General features: G+C 38.6%; 1 long non-coding RNA gene across 2 annotated transcripts in view; it reads left to right on the top strand.

The window, feature by feature from the left end:
• Nucleotides 1-1087: 1087 nt before the first annotated feature.
• LOC125163313 (uncharacterized) overlaps nt 1088-16196 on the top strand; it is a 35725-nt gene continuing 20616 nt past the window's right edge. For both annotated transcript variants that reach the window (XR_007151396.1, XR_007151397.1), the window contains exon 1: nt 1088-1131. This is a non-coding gene — a long non-coding RNA (uncharacterized LOC125163313). The remainder of the gene's footprint in view (nt 1132-16196) is intronic.

The raw sequence follows: 16196 nt of genomic DNA, 5'->3' as shown, positions 1-16196 counted from the left end.
ATTTTTAATTCTGAATTTTGAGGGCAATCATCCATTGTCTTCCGGCATCCAGTGTTGTGGAGAAATTCAATACTATTCTAACTCTCAATTTCTTTATGTGATCTATCTTCTTTCTTTGAAACTTCTAGCATCATCTCTTTTCTGGTGTTCTGAAATTTCAAGTTGACATGTCTTAGTGTTGGTATTTTTAAAATTTATTATATTTAGCACTCAGTATGCTCTTTCTAATTGAGATACAACGGACACATAACATTATGTTAGCTTTAGGTGTAATGATTACATAATTGCATATTCAATATGCTCTTTTATTTTATTATTATTATTTTAAAGTTTATTTATTTATTTTGAGAGAGAGAAAGTGAGGGTACAACCAGGGGAAAGGCACAGAGAGAGAGAGAGAGAGAGAGAGAATCAATCTGCTCTTTTAAACTAGAAACTTGGCCTTTATTTCTGGGAAATATTCTTGTGTTATTTCCTTGATAATTTTGTTCCCAATGTTCTTTTTTTTTTTGGAGAACTCTTTTTATAGTTAGATACTGAAACTCTTGGATTAATACTTTAATTTTATCATTTTTACTTTACCCTTATTTTTTATTTCCCAAAGCACCTTTTGTTTCTAATTTTTCTCCCCCCTTTTTCTTTCTTTCTTTCTTTCTTTCTTTCTTTCTTTCTTTCTTTCTGAGAGGATTTCAGTCTTATTTCATAGGCTTAAAATCTAATCTCCCTGAGAATATTAATTTACTTTTTGAAATTTTCTTCTACCATCTGCATTATCTGTTTCCTCTGAATTCTTTTTCTCCCCCTTTGGTTTATTTGTTTTGGCCTCTGTCTTTACTGTTGGAAGCTTTCCTCTAAGATCTGGTGATCCTTGGATGTTTGTTCAGGTTCTTAAATGAATCACCGCAAAGCTGATTGGAAACTCTGTGTGAGTGGGCAGGTCTTGTCAGTCTGTGGGCTTATTTTTAGGTTGAGGAGGTAGTCAGCCAGCTCGTGGGTGTGGGTGTGGGTGTGGTCCCCCAAATGTCAGTATATGTAGGTGTTTTCTCTGTAACAACTTAGTTTTAGAGAGAGCCTCTAATCTGCTGCCTGAGAAGGATAAGCCTGGCTGTTGGTGCTGTACCCCAGGGTGAGGTAAGGGACTGAGGAATCTCACAGTTCAGTATGCAGACTTTTATTAAATCCTCACCTCCGCCCTCTTCCTGCCTGGTGCTCCCCCGAGGCCTCTCAGATTGTTTCCCCCCAACAAAGTACTTGTGGGAGTGGGGGAGGGGTGGGTGCCTGACTGATGGGAGTGCAGCAAGGGCTTGTAGGGCTAACTGCTTTTTTTCAATCTTTTCGGACACCCTTCATTGCTTTCAGTGCCCCATTCCTACCACTGCCTTCCAGGGCATGGGCTTCAACTGCTAAACCTTTCTGGGGTGAGTGGTCTTGCTACTCGTGGGCATTCTCCAAGTTTGGCCTTTTTCTGCTCTGCTTATTTAGTTACCATTCCTCCACCTGCCTTTTTGTCTTCATAAAGACTGGGTTCAGGGTGCAGATACTTTCTAGTTTTGTTGAAGATGGGGTTGGTGTTTCTGTTTCTCATTCGGATTTGTGTTTGGAGGAGAGTTTCAAAAGAAGAGTTTAGAAAGGTCAATGCTCCGCCATCTTAATTCTGGAAATTGTGGAGGTGACATCCCAGCATCTGCCTTGATCACCACTGTCCAAACTTTCGTGTCCTGTCTGCATGTACTCTTTGCTCAGTGACAGTGCCAGTGTTGTGCCCAAGACAAAGGAGAAAATTAATAATACTGATCCTATTTTTTTTAAGCTTTGATATTTTGTTCATTGTGGGGGGTTTTGCGCCAAATTTGAATTTTTAAAACATTGCATTAAAGCATTATTTGTCTTGATTATGGAGTTTTTATTTTTTTTATTAAAATTTTTTTTAATGTTTGTTTATTATTTTGAGAGAGAGAGAGACAGAGTGTGAGCAGGGGAGGGGCAGAGAGACAGGGAGACACAGAATCTGAAACTGGCTCCAGGCTCCAAGCCATCAGCACAGAGCCCGACAGGGGGCTGGAACTCACAGACCTCAAGATCATGACCTGAGCGGAAGTCAGACACTTACCCAACTGAGCCGCCCAGGCACCCCTTGATTATGAAGTTTTAAAATTTTACAGCCTAGCTGAGTAATTTACTTGCTTCATTCTAATCCTAATCCCAGGGTGCAAGGACAGACAGGAATCACATTCTTCATCAACTGCCTTCCCCACCATAAACCACTACAAATAAACATACAATCTAAGTAAAAGCAGCCTGCTTGCTATGCAAACTTTAAGCTTTGAGACCAATCCCAATTACCCTTCCAATCAGTTTGCCTTCCTAAGAGCTCCTACATATTCTTGAGTCTTCTCCTCTGTTCATAGCAGTAGTTGGTCTCTTCTAGGAAATATAGGATGTGACAAAGCGGGTTCTTCCCAGTGTAATTGAGATATCAGACTTTTAAAACTTTTTTTTTTAGTGTTAATTTATTTTTGAGAGACAGAGAGTATAAGCAGGGGAGGGACATACTGGGGGACAGAGGATCCCAAGCAGGCTCTGCACTGACACCAGTGAGTCCCATGTGGGGCTCAAACTCATGAACCTCGAGATCATGACCTGAGCTGAAGTCAGATGCTCAACCAACTGAGCCACCCAGGCACCCTGAGATTTCAGAGTTTTATTGATACATGTTGCAAAATGTAAAAGGACAGATATGGGGCTGCCTATATAATCAGGTCCACAGCTTTTTTTTAGTAAGAGGCCATGGCATCAACAAAATCAGAAACACATCCTCTCAATTTTTCTGGTGTTGATTTTCTTTTGCTAAAAACCTTGAGATGAAGTAAAAGAAATAAATTCTTCAGGCGTTTCTTTTTTTAATTGTTCATGTTTATTTATGTATTTTAAGATAGAGTGTGCGCATATGTGTGCAATTAGGGGAGAGGCAGAGAGAGAGGGAGAGAGAGAATCCCCAGCACACTCTGACAGTACAGAGCCTGAGAGGGGCCCGATCCCATGAACTGCGAGACCATGACCTGAGCCAAAATCAAGAGTCAGATGCTTAACCAACTGAGCCACCCAGGGGACCCAGAAATGCTTTTTATTAAATACATGATCATTTGAACCATAGATCGAACTTCAGGAGCCCCCCACATCTCCACTTCCAGAAATGAAACACAACTTTTTAAGTGAACTGACCTACCCTTAGGACTAAAAGACTAGTTCTGTGAGATGGAGCAATCTACCAACTCAGCTTCTAGACCATGCAACTTCTTGGGGAAATTTCAAGGGCAGGACTAAAGGGAGCAGAATATGCTATCCCAAAATGTGCCACTTTGGCATGTGGATCATTTTGAGTTGAAGTCAGTCAAGGCCCAGCAGACTCAAGGAAAACTTTTACCTCTTTAACTACCAAAAAGTGTTTAAATAGGGGGGCTTGGCCCAGAAAGAGACCTATTACCAGAGACAACTTTTATCTGTGTGGCAGGACAACAGCTAATTACCAAGCATTTTTTTTTTTTTTAATCTCCTGAGAATCACCTTCCTCCCCTTTGAAACCCCAGGCCACTATCCCATTCCTTAGCTGAGGATGGCATATAAGCCTCAACTACCTGACATGCCCTTGAGTCTCATATCTTTGGGGCTCTCGTATGTAGGAAATTTAATTTGTTTTTGTACTGTTAATCTGTCTTATGTCAATTTAATTAATAGACCAGCCAAAGAATATAAAAAGGAAGAAGGGAAAATTTTTCAGTCCCTACACCTTTAACACAACTCTTCTTCATGTGTTAATGCACAGTGGTCTATAAGAAGCACCTACATCACGATAGCTAATTAAAACAAGAATTCAAAAGGATAAAAAAATTTACTCTCATTGCATCATAGTGCCCCATAGCAGCCAAAACACTTTCCTCCTCCACCTCCCACTTAGCCAACAAAAATCTTGTAATTAAGAAGGAAGGATCCTTTTCTGACACTCGCCTCTATTTAATAGTAGGTATAGGAATACCTGAACAGGGGCACCTTGGTGGCTCAGTTGGTTAAGCGTCCAACTTCAGCTCAGGTCATGATCTCGGGGTACGTGAAGTTAAGCCCCACGGAGGACTCTGTGCTGACAGCTTGGAGCCTGGAGCCTGCTTCAGTTTCTGTGTCTCCCTCTCTCTCTGACCCTCCCCGGATCGCGCTCTGTCTCTCTCTCTCTCTCTCTCAAAAATAAATAAACATGAAAAAAGTTGGAGCAGATTATAATTTGTTTCTGGGTTCTGAAGGCAGCCAATCAAGAAGCTTTCTAGATGCCAGGCTTGAAACATCTTCAGATGGAGTGAGGGCTGGCAGTGGCAATCTGATAAACTTTGCTGGTTTGTACTTTGAATGTCTCTAGTGATTTCTCTGAGTAGCCACACAGCTCATGGAGATTGTCCATATGTGAGCTATTGTGGAGATTTCTTTAAAGTTTGTAACAAGTTGTCCAGCGTTAGTATACGTGGCTTCAGGTAAAGGGCAGTTTTAGTTTTCAATGATTCCAAGTCAGAAGGGTGAGAGAAATTTGAAAGTGTGAGTTTGCAGAGTTGTAGCCACATATTGGAGGAAACTAAAAGAATTAAGTATCTAGTCCAGTATACAGGTAGAAAACAAAACCTCAAAGACAATTAGAATTTTATATCCCTAGAATTTTATATCCACAAAGGTGTATTACTGAAACATAATTTTTCTGTCTATAATCACTACCACTTTTATCAAAGATAACCACAGTAAGACTGATTTGTTTGCAAATTAAGTCTGGTTTCAATAAAGTTGGCCTGATTGTTTATATAAGTATAGCAAGAATAGTGATTGATAAAATAGGCTCTTTTAAATCTGCTTTGCTGAGACTTTTCATAAGGAATCTCAGATTGGACTTTTAAAAGCCTCTTGAGGCTAGGAAGTCAAGCCAAGTATTCAGCATCTGATTTTGCTTGTAGTACTTAACAGATTTGAGTAAATTTCTTTCTTTTCAAGGTCCCCAAAAATAGACTGAGGTTTCTGAGCCTGCCAGGAAGTGGCCTTCCTTACTCACCTGGTAAGGCTATCAGGAACTCTGTAAGCAAGTTACCAGGCCAATCTTTCCAAGGGTCTTTCTTGGCTCCATAAAGCCAACCTTAGTCCCTTAAAGCTGTCTGGTCATATGCACATTCTCCAAATAGACATTCCAGCCAAAGCCTTGGTAATGTAAGCAATGTGTGTCCAATTGTGTCCTGGTACAAGGACAACAGACTCTTACTGAACTTATGCAAATAATTATATTGCCATGAAAAGAGGATTCAAGAGTTTCTGACTTCTGGTGGGGGTGGGGGGGTCAGTTAGGGAGAAAAGGTAAGTGTTTCATCTTTGTTTACAAAGGTGTATTTTACCGAATTGCTGTAAGTCATAGATACCTTAAGAGAAAAGGTTTCCTTAAATCTGGAAAAACAAAACATTAAGGAAACAGCAATGTTTCAAACAAAAAGCCATAAAAAATTATAATCATTCTCCCCAGTTCATTCAGTCCCATTGAACTAATATTTGTTCTGCTTGAATCCAGTTTTTTCATCAGTTCTGGAAATTCTCATCCAATTCATTTTATGAGCAAAAAGTTATCAGAAACCTGTACTTGTCCAAGTTCTTGCCGTGAATCTCCTTGAAGTTGAAGCACATGCAGGAAGACTTTTATAAAAGGATCAGGGGTAAAACAATAACTGTCAATGACAAAACACCAAAAATGGCCATGGTTAAAGATCTGATGAGATTTCATTATAATGCAATTGACAAGGAAATCTGTTTATGTGACATACATTTTAAGGGAATAGTTAGAATTATGACTGATACCATTGTACCAGGACATATCAATTTTTCTAGGCATTTCATACAATATCAAGAACACTTATATTAATAACATATCCATACAAATCTACTCTGAGAAGCTTTAGGATCAATTATTTGACGATGCTTCCCATTAAATTTAACATGGCAAATAAGCCCAATTCGTGTAACATCTCTCTTTCTGTAACAAGAGAACAAACCTTTGAGATGTTACAGGAACCCAGTGAAAAATCCTAAAGTTGGAGGTCAAAAAGACTTCGTTCAGAATTTGATTTTCGGAAGTTTGTAAAAAAATGACAAAAAGTTTTTTTTTTAATTTTTTTTAACGTTTACTTATTATTATTTTTTTCAACGTTTATTTATTTTGGGGACAGAGAGAGACAGAGCATGAACGGGGGAGGGGCAGAGAGAGAGGGAGACACAGAATTGGAAACAGGCTCCAGGCTCTGAGCCATCAGCCCAGAGCCCGATGCGGGGCTCGAACTCACTGACCGTGAGATCGTGACCTGGCTGAAGTCGGTCGCTTAACCGACTGCGCCACCCAGGCGCCCCCACGTTTACTTATTTTTGAGACAGAGAGAGACAGAGCATGAACGAGGGAGGGTCAGAGAGAGAGGGAGACACAGAATTGAAACAGGCTCCAGGCTCTGAGCAGTCAGCACAGAGCCAGACGCAGGGCTTGAACTCACGGACCGCGAGATCGTGACCTGAGCCAAAGTGGGACGCTTAACCGACTGAGCCACCCAGGCGCCCCTCAGAAAGTTTTAAAACATTTGATCAAATAGGATTATAGGTTACTGTGAAGCAATACTTGGTTATCTACTTTACCACAGTGACAATTAAAGATTCTATAGGCAAAAACTTAAATAGTTGTCAAAAAAAAAAAGCTTAAATCTTTTAATAGAGGAGATTCAGCTTTCTTCTTTTTCTTTTTTTTAAAGATTTTATTTGTAAGTAATCTCTATACCCAGTGAGGGGCTCAAACTCACAACCCCAAGAGCAAGAGTTGCACGCTTTCCCGACTGAGCCAGCCAGGTGCCCCAAGATTCAGCTTTCTTAAGCAAAGATCGGATAAAGGCAGCACAAGAAAATTATTTTGGCAAAAAGAGTCTTTGTTTTCTAGGCAGATTACTTTAACAGGTAAAGAAAAAACATTTTATAATCTATTAAGAGCAGACCAATAGTCTAAGAAAACTTTGCCCTTTGTACAGATAGAAAATTAAATTCCAATTTTGCACCAGCTTACTTTTCATATGAAAACTCATTCATCTAATTAAATTCATTTCAATCTCAGTCAGTCCTGACCATGCATAAAATTTCTTTCTAAAGATTCCTTTTCCACAAACCTTGCATAATTTTCAGATTTTGTCTTATGGTTTTCCCTCTTTCCCATTTTGAAATAACCAGTCTCCCTTTAGGACAAAATTACCTTCCTTTCCCTTAACAAAAATGCATTTCTTTTCCTCATACTTCTTTTTTTGAAAACACACATTCTGCCTTCCCTGCATTCTTAGATGTTTGCCCTATTATTTCGAGTAGGTTTAATTACATATATTAGAATATATTTTTTTTTGTATGAAGAGATAACATTAAAAAAAGTTTTAAGTCCAGTATAGTTTACATAGGGTGTTATGTTAGTTTCAGGTGCACAATATAGTGATTCAACAATTCTATACATTACTCAGTGCTTATCATAGTAAGTGTACTCTTTAATCCCCATCACCTATTTCACCCCTCCCCAGTTTGTTCCCTATATACATATTTAAGAGTCTGGGTTTTTTTTGTTTGTCTTTTTTTCTTTGTTCATTTGTTTCATTTCTTAAATTCCACATATGAGTGAAATCATAATATTTGTCTCCGACTGACTTATTTTGCTTAGCATTATACTATCTAGATCCATCCATGTTGTTGCAAATGGCAAAATTATATTCTTTTATATGGCTGAGTAATATTCCCTTGTATATGTATACTAGCTCCTTTTTATCTGTTTATCTATTGATGGACATTGGGCTGCTTCCATATCTTGGCTATTGTAAATAATGCTGCAATAAACATAGGGGTGCATATATCTTTTTGGATTACTGTTCTCAAATTCTTTGGGTTAATTCCCAGTAGTGGAATTACTGGGTCATATGGTAGTTCTATTTTTAATTTTTTGGGAAACCACCATTCTGTTTTCCGCAGTGGCTGCACCAGTTTGCATTCTCCCAAACAGTGCATGAGGGCTCTTTTTTCTCCACATCCTTCCCAACACTTGTTATTTCTTGTGTTTTTGATTTTAGCCATTCTGACAGGTGTGAGGTGATACCTCATTGTAGTTTTGATTTGCATTTCCCTGATGATGAGTGATCTTTTCATGTTCCTGCTGGCTATCTGTATATCTTCTATGGAAAAATGTCTGTTCATGTCTTCTGCTCATTTTTTAATTGGATTATTTGTTTTTTTGGGTGTTGAGTTGTATAAACTCTTTATACATTTTGGATTCTAATCTTTTATCAGATAAGTCATTTGCAAATATTTTCTCCCATTCAATAGGTTGTCCTTTAGTTTTGTTGATTGTTTTTTGTTTGTTTTGTTTTGTTGTGCAGAAGCTTTTTATTTTGATGTAATCCCAATAGTTTATTTTTGTTTTTCTTTTTCTCACTCAGGAGATATATCTAGAAAAATATTTATATGGCTAATGTCAGAGAAATTACTGTCTGGGTTGTCTTCTAGGATTTTTATGGTTTTGAGTCTCACATTTAGGTCTTTATCCCATTTTGAGTTCATTTTTGTGTATGGTGTAAGAAAGTGGTCCAGTTTCATTCTTTTGCATGTAGCTGTCCAGTTTCTCAACACCATTTGTTGAAGAGACTTTCTTTTTCCCCATTACATATTCTTGCCTCTTTTATTGAAGATTAATTGTCCATATATTCATGGGCTCTCTGTTCTGGGCTCTCTATTCTGTTCTATTGATTTATGTGTCTACTTTTGTGCCAATACCATACTGTTTTGATTACTATAGCTTTGTAGTATAACTTGAAATCTGAGATTGTGATATCTCCAGTTTTGTTTTTCTTTTTCAAGATTGCTTTGGCTATTCAGGGTCTTTTGTGGTTCTATACAAATTTTAGGATCGTTTGCTCTGGTTCTGTGAAAATGCTGTTGGTATTTTGATGGGGATTGCATGAAATGTATAGATTGCTTTGGGTACTATGGACATTTTAACAATATTTGTTCTTTGAATTCATGAGCATGGAGTATCTTTCCACTTATTTGTATTGTCTTGAATTTCTTTCCTCAGTATTTTGTAGTTTTCATAGTACAGGATTTTCATCTCTTTTATTTATTCCTAGGTATTGTATTAATTTTTGATACAATTGTAAATGGGATTGTTTTCTTTCTTTCTTTTTTTAAAGTTAACTTATTTATTTTGAGAGGGAGAGAGAGCACCAGTAGAGAAAGGGCAGAGAGAAAGAGAGAGAGAGAATCCCAAGCCTGCTCACGCTCAGCAGGGAGCCTGATGCAGGGCTTAATCTTATGACTGCAAGATTATGACTTGAGCTGAAATCAAGAGTTGGATGCTTAACCGAATGAGCCACCCAAGTGCTCCTAAATGGATTGTTTTCTTAATTTCACTTTCTGCTACTTCATTATTAGTATATAGAAATGCAGCAGATTTCTCTACATTAATTTTGTATCCTGCAACTTTACTGAATTCATTTATCAGTTCTAGTAGTTTTTTTGGGTGGAGTCTTCAGGGTTTTCTATATATAGTATCATGTCATCTGTAAATAGTGAGAGTTTTACTTCTCACTAATGCATACCAATTTGGATGCCATTTTTCCCTTGTCTGATTGCTGTGGCTAGGATTTCCAGCACTACGTTGAATAGGAGGTAAAAGTGGACATCCTTGTCTTGTTCCTGATCTTAGGGCAAAAGCTCTCAGTTTTTCACCATTGAGTATGATGTTAGCTGTGGGTTTTCATATATGGCCTTTATTATGTTGAAGTATGTTCCCTCTAAACTACTTTGTTGAGGGTTTTTATCATGAATGGACATTGTATTCTGTAAGAATGCCTTTTTAAAAATTAAACCCATTTAATTTTTTTTTAATTTTATTTTTTAAATTTACATCCAAATTAGTTAGCATGTAGTGCAACAATGATTTCAGGAGTAGATTCCTTAATGCCCCTTACCCATACCCCCCTCCCACAACCCCTCCAGTAACCTTCTGTTCTCTATATTAAAGACTCTCTTACAGTTTGTCCCCCTCCCTGTTTTTATATTATTTTTGCTTCCCTTCCCTTATGTTCATCTGTTCTGTGTCTTAAAGTCCTCATATGAGTGAAATCATATATTTGTCTTTCTGTGACTAATTTCGCTTAGCATAATACCTTTCAGTTCCATCCATGTAGTTGCAAATGGCAAGATTTCATTCTTTTTGATTGCCAAGTAATACTCCATTGTGTATATATACCACATCTTCTTTATCCATTCATCCATCGATGCACATTTGGATTCTTTCCATACTTTGGCTATTGTTGATAGTGCTGCTATAAACATGGGGGTGCATGTGTCCCTTTGAAACAGCACACCTGTGTCCCTTGGATAAATGCCTCGTAATGCAATTGCTGGGTGATAGGGTAGTTCTGGTTTTAGTTTTTTGAGGAACCTCCATACTGTTTTCCAGAGTGTCTGCACTACCTTGCCTTGCCACCAACAATGCAAAAGAGATCCTCTTTCTCCACATCCTTGCCAACATCTGTTGTTGCCTGAGTTGTTCATGTTAGCCATTCTGACAGGTGTAAGGTGGTATCTCATTGTGGTTTTAATTTGTATTTCCCTGATGATGAATGATGTTGAACATTTTTTCATGTGCCAGTTGGTCATCTGGATGTCTTCTTTGGAGAAGTATCTATTCATGTGTTTTCCCCATTTCTTCACTGGATTATTTGTTTTTTGGGTGTTGAGTTTGATTAAGTTCTTTTTAAAAAAAATTTTTTTAAGGTTTATTTATTTTTGAGAGAGACAGAGACAGAATGCAAGTGGGTTAGGGGTAGAGAGAGAGGGAGACACAGAATCTGTAGCAGGCTCCAGGCTCCTAGCTGTCAGCGCAGAGCCTGACGTGGGGCTCGAACTCACGAGCTGTGAGATCATGACCTGAGCTGAAGTCAGATGCTCAACTGACTGAGCCACCCAGGCACCCCGACTTTGATAAGTTCTTTATAGATTTTGGATACTAACCCTTTATCTGATATGTCATTTGCAAATATCTTCTCCCATTCTGTCGGTTGCCTTTTAGTTTTGCTGATTGTTTCCTTCGCTGTGCACAAGTTTTTATTTTGATGAGGTCCCAGTAGTTCATTTTTGCTTTTGTTTCCCTTGCCTCCAGAGATGTGTTGAGTAAGAAGTTGCTGTGGCAGAGATCAAAGGGGTTTTTGCCTGCTTTCTCTTCAAGGATTTTGATGGCTCACTGTCTTACATTTAGGTTTTTCAACCATTTTGAGTTTATTTTTGTGTATGGTGTAAGAAAGTGGTCCCGGTTCATTTTTATGCATGTCACTGTCCAGTTTTCCCAGCACCACTTGCTGAAGAGACTGTCTTTATTCCATTGGATATTCTTTCTTACTTTGTCAAAGATTAGTTGGCCATACATTTGTGGGTCCGTTTCTGGGTTCTCTATTCTGTTCCATTGAACTGAGTGTCTATTTTTGTGCCATCTGTAAAATGCTTTTTATGCACAATTGAAATGATCATATGTTTTTTATACTTTCTCTTGTTGATGTGATGTATCACATTGATTGATTTTGAATATTGAACCACACTTGCATCCCGGGAATAATTCCTACTTGATCATGGTGAATGATTTTTTTAATGTATTATTGGATTCAGTTTGCCAATATTTTTTTTTCAGTTTGCCAATATTTTGTTGAGGGTTTTGTTGAGGATATCTATGTTCATCAGGGATGTTAGCCTGTAGTTGTCTTTTTTTGTAGTGGTTTTACCCTCTTTTGGTATCAGGGTAATGTTGGCTTCATAGAATGAATTTGGAAGCTTTCCTTTCTCTTCTAGTTTTGTAATAGTTTGAGAATAGTTATTAAATCTTCCTTAAATGTTTGGTAATACACACATTGGAGTTTTTTTAAAACTTTGGGGCACCTGGGTGGCTCAGTTGGTTAAGCGTCTGACTTCGGCTCAGGTCATGATCTCATAGTTCTTGAGTTTAAGCCCCACATTGGGCTCTGTCCTGACAGCTCAGAGCCTGGAGCCTGCTTCAGATTCTGTGTCTTCCTCTCTCTGCTCCTCCCCTGCATGTGCTGTCTCTCTCTAAAAAATAAACATAAAAAAAAAGAAAAATTTTAACCCCTAATAACCTCTATTTTTAGTGAAAATAAGGAACTAAACTATTATGAACTTCCTTTTATATTAGCATTCTGCGACTTGGCAAATTAACAAACACTTATAATTTTTTGGAACATGTGATTTCTCATGGTAAATTTCTCAGCATGACACAAAACATGTTTACTAATACATACAAATATCTTCAGTTCCTCTGTATAAGGAAGCAAAAAGTGGATAAGCCTATGCTCAGTAATTAATATTTCAATATTTTATCTTATTTGGAAATGAACTGGATAGTTAATGAATGTAACTCATTCTTTAACTTATTGTAGCAAAATTTAAGGCTTCAACTTACCAAAAATATTTGGGGAAACTACTTAAAAAGTTCACCTAAAACCTTTTTATCCTACTCATATCCATTTAATTTACTTTTCCTAACAATCATTTTTAGGCTACCCACACAAACTTCTTGAGACATTAGACAAAAGTCAGCCATCATACTAACCTATTTTTCTTGCTGATAAATTTTGTAACAGATAACATGAACTCATTTGACCTTTAGTAACCCTAGGTAGAATAAATATATTTTATTTAATGTTGGTAACTCTAAAGATGTACATATTTTAACTGAACCAATCAACTTAAACTGACTTAAATTTATTTTCTCAGGTTACACGAACCTGAAAGTGTTAGGGCTCATTTCTATTCTATTTCTGAACTTTTTAGGAATACTTAATTTATATAAACAAATTTCTTTAAGTCAATTAGAGCTCTTTTACAAATTAATTTTAGTATACCATCTGGAGGTAGGAAAATGCCATATATTTATAACACATGTATATATATATAGACAAACAGACAGAAACAGAGATGTTATAGCTTCTGTTTTAAAATTACTGCCATGAGGAGAGCCTGGATGGCTCAGTCAGTTAAGCATCCGACTCTTGATTTTGGCTCAGGTCCTGAACTCAGGGTGGTGAGATCAAACACCGCATTGGGCTCCGTGCTGAGCCTGGAGCCTGCTTGAGATTCTCCCTCTCTCTCTCTCTCTCAAAAATAAATAAACATTTAAAAAAACCCAATATTTCTGGAGAAGACACTTAAGAATTTTTTCATTTGTCTTAAGTTTCAAATGACCTTTCCCTTTTTCATTCTTCGTCTAGTAAGAAATACTTCCCTGAAGTTTGTACTTTATAGAAATGGCCTAGATAAATGAACGCTTACATCACAAAGGCATAGAGAAAGAATACACACTTCTCCAAGAAGGACTTTGGTTTTCTGAGGCCCATATTTATAAGCCTTTGACATAAATTGGGGAGATTTGGGAGTTGGTAAAAAGGAATAGGTGAACTTTGAACTGCTTCTAGAGCTGCATTTGTAGTTTTGCAAAGTTTTGTAAGAGAAGCACAGTTGCTGTCAACTCTTCAAACAATTGGATTGCAGCCTAAATGGCACTGTAGATTGATTTATCCATCCAACTATGATACCTTTGATTTTGCTTCACAAGTCAACCTTGGACCACTTTACCTTAGCGGGAAAAGCCTCTACTATTGCTTCTATCAGCCCCTAAGCATCGGCCTTCAGCTGATCACTTGTAGGAAGGCCTAGGGGAAATTCTGGTTATGTTTCCTCTGTTAATGGTGAGGGTGGGTGGTTTCCTCAGGGAGCTGTCTGGTTTCTTTTAACTACGCATTACTGTGGGCGGGAAGAACACCCCTTAACAGATAATCAAGTTCCCTGTGAGTGGAATTGTGAGTGGCCACTGATCTTTCTAACTCTTCTCTAAATTTGGTACGAGCTTTTGAAAGTGGAGATGATGTGGCTTTATAATTTAAAAGGTCTGCTGCTGTAGACAGGACATGAATTCTTTTGTAGCAGGGTCCAGGATAAATCCACAAGGGACATTGCATAGGAAGGCCTGAAGCTGGAAGAGCAAGATTATAGAGCCCTGGGAAGTAGAATTTGTAGGAACAGCAAAGTGAGCCCTATTGCCTGTTTCAGGTATTTCTGCTAAATTCAATTCTAGGCTCTCAGCATTTACATGAGTAACCTATATGCACTGGGCCTGAAGATTAGTCTGGAGTGCTCTCTGCAAGTCTTGTAGGAAGAGGGAAGTTAAAATAGGCAAATGGGGCCAGATTTTAAGAAGGGGAATTTACATTGGATGTGGACATTCATTTTTGTTCTAAGTCTAATCTCTGTTCTTTCATCTTGTTAAGGGAGTCTCTAAGGCCAGCTATAATACTCCTTTGTGTCCTCTCTTTAATTTGGTGCTTCCATTAGTACCAATAAGACAATTGCTTAGGATGGGAGCTCTCTAAATTTTTTTTTCTTTCAAAAATAGCCAATTCAAAGGATCCATCATATGGCCATTGACAAATAGAATCTTATATTAATCTCAATAGTGATTCAACCAATATGCCTTTTCACGGCTCAACCAAGAACAAAAGAGGCATTTCAAAGGACAGTGCAAAAGATGCAGCCCTCACAAGATCCAATAAGTTCACTCCCAGAGTTAGCCTAAGAAAGCAGAGGCATCCATTGTCACAGGTGGCAAGAATGATATAGTGAAAACAGTTCTCTGGTTTCCTACAAGAACGTGAGATGTCCCCAGTCACAGACTTGCTCTCTGTGACACCAGGCAGATGCTGCCAGAGTGGGACTTTTTTTGTTTTTTTTTTAACGTTTATTTATTTTTGAGACAGAGAGAGACAGAGAGTGAACGGGGGAGGGTCAGAGAGAAGGAGACACAGAATCTGAAACAGGCTCGAGGTTCTGAGCTGTCAGCACAGAGCCCGATGCGGGGCTCGAACTCATGACCGCGAGATCATGACCTGAGCCGAAGTCGGCCGCTTAACCGACTGAGCCACCCAGGCACCCCCAGAATGGGGCTTTTAGCACTACGAAGACAATGAAGGTTGAGACGAGAAAGGCCCCTTACAGACCGGACTCCTTATAAAAAAGTCTTCTGAGAGCTGGCACAGTCAGACAAAGGGAATGCTGCCTCACACTGGACCTAGTCCAGTTCAAATTGGACCCAGTATGGTTTTTCATATTGGATCCACAGCCTATGTGGCTGTCTGCCAGATGCATACTGGTACATGCATCCTGTAATTGATGGAGACCAGACAGAATAGTCTCATTGGTCATAAAGCCAAGCCCACAATGGCAGAAACAAAAGATAACAATGACCATCTCTGGGAGGAAAGGGATCAATAGGGATCAAGAGTACTGATACCAAATCTTTACCAGTGTTGCTATACCCAAGGAACTTAGTTTACACAAATATTTTCTCCTGCTTATCTTTTTTTTTTTTTAATTTAAAGTTTATCTATTTTGAGACAGAGAGGGAGAAAGAGAATGTATGTGAATGGGGGAGGGGCAGAGAGAGAGGGAGGTAGAATCCCAGGCAGGCTCCGTGCTGCTAGGTGGAGCCTGACACAGGGCTGGATCCCATGAACTGTGATATCATAAACCTGAACCGAAATCAAGAATCAGATGCTCAACCGATTGAGCCACCCAGGCTCCCATCCTGCTAATCTATGTTTAGAAAAAGGAAAGGACTCTCACCACCCTTGCTTCCATCAGATCCTGCAGGTAGAGATTTGGGAGACTGACATGGAAGAATTCTAACCTTCTGCTGGCTTTTTTCAGAGGTCTCAGGATCTCTCAGCTGAGCAGTCCTAGAGTGAGCAAGGTCCAATCAGTGAAAGTCCCTTTATGATAGCCAACTGCAGGGGTGGAAAAATTTCCCCTTACTCCCTTTTAGGTTCTTTGGCTGGTCTAATAAATAAATTGACATAAGATAGATTAACAGTACAAAAACAAATTAAATTTCCTATATACCAGAGCCCCAAAGATATGAGACTCAAGGGCATGTCAGGTAGTTGAGGCTTATATGCCATCCTCAGCTAAGGAATGGGATAGTGGCCTGGGGCTTCAAAGAGGAGGAAGGTGATTCTCAGGAGATAACAAAAGCCTGTTTGGTAATTAGTTGTTGTCCTGCCACA

The sequence above is a fragment of the Prionailurus viverrinus genome, chromosome B1 (genome assembly GCF_022837055.1).
Source record: "Prionailurus viverrinus isolate Anna chromosome B1, UM_Priviv_1.0, whole genome shotgun sequence".
Classification (NCBI taxonomy): Eukaryota; Metazoa; Chordata; class Mammalia; order Carnivora; family Felidae; genus Prionailurus; species Prionailurus viverrinus.
This window is presented reverse-complemented; position numbering and strand designations above follow the sequence as displayed.